The following is a 6,000-nucleotide window of genomic DNA, read 5'->3' on the forward strand; positions in this document are numbered from 1 at the left end:
AATCTATCACCTGCTTTATGCTTGTCAACTCTGAGCCTCATCATCTTCACTAACTTGAAGGGGTCTATGGCATACCCCCTTTAATGAATTTGTCTGACACTTTGCAGTTTGTGAAAAGTTTGACCCATAAGACTTGAGGCCGTTCATTTTCTACCATCACTCCTTCCTTTATATTAGGTAAAATTGTGTCTAACAAACAGAACCCTTCTCCTTCTCTTTTCCCCCTGCCCATATAAAACAAAATATAGTCTTCTATATTTACTGCCCAGCTATGGGACACATTCAATCATGTTTCAGAAAACATGCAAAATGCTTCTGTGGTGTTGGAACTCCTCAAGACTGAATGTCCTGTTCCAATCTTCTGCCATGAATTTCTAAACACTACTAGAATGGGATATCAGTTGATTCCAGACATGTCTATAACATAACCCTATGGCACTGTACCAGGGCAGCCATCAGGGGGGGACAGGGGGGAGAGTTGTAGGGGGCCCCGAGGGTAAGGGGGGCCCCGGCCATGCCACACTTTCTTGATTAGCCGGGCCCCCCTGCTTTCTGAGAGCTGCAGACTTCAGGAAGGTAGGGCGAGAGAACAAGGGGAGATATCTTCTGTCCATTACTTCCCCTTATTGGTCACTGAGTTTAAGTCCCGGTTGAGCTGCTCAGGGATTGGATAGTTGAGGTTTGAACTTCTCCTCCAGCTCATCCAATCACCATGCAGCTTTACCAGGACTTGAAATTCTGTGACCAATAAGAGAAGAAAATGCTGTCACTGGAAGAAGATGCAGCCACCTGTGCTCCCCTACTCCCTTCTGTAGTTGGCAGCTCACTGACAGCAGGTGGGCCACACTAATGAAGTAATTGTAACATGGCAGGGCCCCCCTACAGGTAACCCTTTGTGGTCCCTGTTGTGTGGTGGGGCCCTGGGCACCAAATTCTTTTTAAACTTCTGGGGGGGCAAGTTTTTTTACATTGACGTTTAAGGGGGGCCCTGGCCACCAATTTTCTTATAACGTGGGGGGGGGCTGGCCACCAATTTATTTTCACCATGTGGGGTCCTAGCCACAAATATTTTTTAATGGGGGTCCTGACCCAAATGTTTTTTTTAATGGGGGGCCCTGACCACAAATGTTTTTTTCAATGGGGGGGCCCTGACCACCAATAAATATTTTTTTTTGTTTTATTAACATGTGGGAACCATAGCCACCAATGTTTTTTTTAGTGTGTGGTGGGGGTGGACCTCTGGGGTGGGGAGGGCTGACCTGTAGGTGGGGCTTGTGTTGGGCGCAGCCCAGGGGGCCCAGGAGGGCCCTGTGGTTTCTGATGGCGGCCCTGCACTGTACATGGCATTGTGTTGGGTACTTAGTACCTATACATGTAACATGACCATATGAGTGTGACTACATTTTTTTGGAGGGGCTGAATTTTTTCTTGAACTCAACATAAACATGTAACTCTTGTATCTCATGCTAACAAGGAATCAGATTTGCAATACATTTACATGATCTAAAAGAACTTTATCTCCAAAGCAGAGCCCAAATTTCCATTGCCATCCCTTTAGGTACTGCATTAAGTAGGCAAAATGCTGCTAAATGTATGTAATTACCATCATTTTCAAAATGTGCTCTCTGTTATTCTCTACATGGAGAAAAAAGCAAAGAGGATTTTGGTGAATTAACAGTGCATTTCATAGCCATGTAAATCTGTCTCATTACTGTGTTACACTGTTAACTGGAAACACATTTCCGTCCCTCGCATGAAAATATATCCCAGAAGTCTCGGGATATGCAGTTCTACACTCCATTTCAGCTGAAGGGATTTGACTTCAAATTATATTAAGAGAACCTTAAAAGCACTACTAATGAAATATATACTGTATGTGGATTCCTCATTGTATTGATTGAACCTGCTCAGGGTTGCGTCTGTAATTCTATTCATCAAGAAGTAATTTAATTGCTAATGACAGCTGCAGTTAGCATTCTAATTTAGGAACTTTATTTGTTTTTAGACTGAAACAGGCAATGGAAATGCATTTAAAAGGCTACATAATTTGAGGTTTAAGTGCAAAAAGTATAATAATAATAAAATGGATATGGATGGCTAAAGGATCAGGTACAAAGGGTTGCTGTCAATGGTCAAACCAAGAGCAACAAGGGGCACAAGGCATTAGACTACAATATACTTACTATCTATTTATGGTAGCTCCTTTGCACTTGTCTGCATTGCTGGAGTTCAGTCCAATACAAGGACTACAAATAGCCCATCTTAGCAAATGCTTAGTACAATGGCAGACAAATTTTGCACAAATTGCACAAATTTTTGATCTGTAAAGCTAATGTGTGCTGCGTATAATGGTGATGCTTTCCTGTATTTTTACTCTAAATACCAAGTTTTGCTGAAAGAGAATTTTATGAAGTTTCTACAAATGTACTCAAAACTTCCATTTTACTGTATGTTAACTCCCAATGCCCCACTTCTGCCTTAAGACTTCGGTATATGTAGATCCTCATCCTCCCCTGCGTGCCCTGTCCCTTTACGGACATCAGAGAGGGGCAGGAGTGGGTCTATAAATACCAAAACTTTTCAGATTAGGGTCTGGCACGGATGGGACACATACATACATACACATACATTGATGGGACATGATAAATAAATAAATAAATAATGAGGTCTTCTAAACAATTTGATACCCAGTATGCAGAGGACTGGGCAATCATATGACTCATAGAGACCCCAAATATGAAATAGCACACTAGACTATTTATAGATGACAATAACATTTTTGTGTGTCACCATTGAGGAGTGGAGAGCATTGTTGTGAACACCTTTAAGTGGCATCCACTGCATATTGGACACAAATCACTCACCTTGTGAGGCAGCCGACTTTCCCTTTTATCACCACCAGGTCCAGGCTACCGTAATTCAAGGATTTACTTGTGTTAGTGCATATAGCTGAGTCTAATTCAGCATATGGATGCAAGTACCTATCTAAACAGGGTCAATGTATGCTAAATGTCATCAAATTTCACATTTTGCACTTGTATTTGTAAATCAACGCTTATGTGTCATGACAGTAAGTTGACACTAGAAAAGCATATATTTTGGGAAAGTGCACATTCATATTATTCATTCTAAAATACTGCACTTTACAGCATCCACATACCAGATTTTTTATGAAATTAACATAAAAGTAAATGTTAGGGGTCCATTTACTAGCAAATGAATTGCAAATTTTTTTCCACAAATCTAGAAAAATGATGGTTTCCGTGTATTTCTAAAAAGCTTTAAAAATTCCAGTGAAAATAAAGCACAAAACCTTTAATACAAAACTTTGCCAAGTAAAAGTTGTTGAGGTGCTGTAGGAGCCAATATTGTACCTTTTTATATTCGGATCGTTTAATAAATTCAATGCCATTCATGGTTTTAGAGTTTGTGAGTTTAGCTGTGGTTCTAAAAACCTCTAAAATTCGACCTTCAATGAATAAACTTTACTGTGCTATCTCCCACATGTCCAAAGATAAAACATCATGAATATTAACACAGAGGGGATTATTTATGAAGAACATTTTTTTTCTGTTTTTGTTTTTGCAGCAAGAATACAACTATGTTGATTTACTTATTTGGGTTCTCTAACAAGTGTTTTATCCAAGTCCCTTTTTAAAAAAACCAAGTTCTGGCAGCATTTTTTACATTGATGATGCAAACCAAGAGAAATGGATAGATCAATATTTGTTCAACAAACTGTTTCACTAAGAATTAACCTCCTTGAGTTGATTCTAAAACTTTTCTCATCTCAACAGCACTTACGGTAAATATGTTTGTAATATAGTTCTACACCACAGGACTGTGCAGTCTTTTCAGCACTTTATCAATAAAGAAAAATTACAATATTTCAAGCTTAAGGCTTTAAAAGGTCTTTTTTGGCTTTCTTCATGCAGCATGAACAGTTTAAAAACAGTTTTAGAATCTGGCAGGATTTTCTCATTCCATTTAAAGGGAAGATAAGTAAAAGTAGTTCTGGGATATTCTACAGTATGTACGACCTGATTGTGATTGCAAATAAGATGATGCCTCACTAAGCAAACATTCAAAACGGCTTTTCTTTTCTCCCCCACTGGAATTATTAAGCTGCCCAGTTATGATTTCCAGAAAAGGAGCAAAATTGATTGCATGCACACCTAACTTGCAGAAATGCCAATCATCTGATGAAATAGGTGCACGTATAGGAAATCTGTATGAATTACTAATCAGCAGTGTATTGTGACATTTATATTCTGTATATACAGTATACAGTATATTGTGAGTCAGTCAGGCATTGGTTCCCTTGGGCTGGTACAAAACCCCAAAATATAATTTGTAACCTAATTCTGTCAAGCTTTTAAGCACTGCCTCTGTGTTTTATGAAAGTATTAAATCATGCAAACAATCGGCTCCATGCAGAATATTCCTATTTTGTAGTGTGATTTGTGGAACTGGGCAGAATATTGGCCAATGAGTTCAACATCAGTCATTCAGTAATACCAAAAGCAGCAATAAATCAGAGCTCCCTGTAGTGTAGTTGTGTCAGTTGCATCACATATGCTTCTTATACCCCCTTTCCTCAGGCATAAAGAATACACACATAAAATCTGTAGCGAATCAAAGAACAATAATATATAGTATAGTAATTTCAAGGTTTATAAAAACAAGTGCCCAAGTGTAGCAGAGTTAACACCACTGTAATCCACTCGTGCACAGCCAATAACACCTCCCTACTGAAATGACCTACTCACCAGACTAGGGTGTATGCAGAGCCAAATATATTAAAGCAATTTCAAATTACAATTGGCTCTGCAATCATAAATGTATCATAGCACCTCTTAAAAAGACAGAGCATACAATGAAAAAGAAAACCATTAGTGTAAGCTGGTGCTAATAAAGTGTGCTAAATTGAACTTATTACAGTACATCATAAAATAGTTGAGCCACACTATATTTTGCAGTTTCTAGATTTTTGGTTCATAACCATGTTTTACTTACACTACTTACACTTTCTTATATTATTTAATGCTCCTTCCTACTTTATCTGGCCTCACAAGGTAGGTCTTGGGACTTTTCATGTTCTTCAGGTATGTAGACTATATAGTTACATATGGTTTACTGTTCAAGTTTGATGATACTAAGGGGGGGGGCTAATGTTGCCAGAATTACAAAGTGAAATCTAGGAAACAAACAATCCTGCTCCAAACCAAATTGTATAGGTCACACCCACTCTTTATTTAAAACACACCCACTCAAGATTTCCTCTTATCTTAAATTGCTGTGATATTTCCCTAGAGAGAGGGTACATTGCTCTTATTTTCTCTCCAGTCATCATATGGTAACATATCATCCTCATATTGTACCTAGGCAGAACATGTTGAAAAACTGACAATTTCCCTACTTCCCATACTTCCTTCAGAACACTCTAGCCTGGGACTTTTTATAAAGTCAGATATCAGGGGACATTTACCAGGAACCAAAAACCTAAAATGGGGCCTGCCCTTGGGAGGAACTAATGGGAAACCCAGTTTAGTAATAACATGCACTATTGGTATATCTTTATTATGTATTTAATGATGTGAATAGACACCTCTTTTTAACCCTAATAAGTTTTACTGAAATTTTAAATAAACATTCATTTATACGTCATATTCTCCATAAATGTGATAAAAATAACACATTACTTACAGATAAAGAAATAGAAGGTATTTCCAATTCTCACATTTATAAAATGTATTAATGGCAAAAAACTTGTAAACTCAGACTTATAAAATTGTCATATAAAAGCTGTCAAGTTCATGTAGAAGGAAGTTTTTTCAATTTCCATAGTATTCTTCTATTTGAGTGAGATTCAAAACGTGAAAGACTCATTGAAAACTTAGGGGCAGATTTATCAAGGGTCGAATTTCGAAGTGGAAAATACTTTGAAATTCGACCATCGAATAGAATCCTCCGACTTTCAAAGTCAGAGGATTTTATTCA

Source organism: Xenopus laevis, chromosome 6S (genome assembly GCF_017654675.1).
Source record: "Xenopus laevis strain J_2021 chromosome 6S, Xenopus_laevis_v10.1, whole genome shotgun sequence".
Classification (NCBI taxonomy): domain Eukaryota; kingdom Metazoa; phylum Chordata; class Amphibia; order Anura; family Pipidae; genus Xenopus; species Xenopus laevis.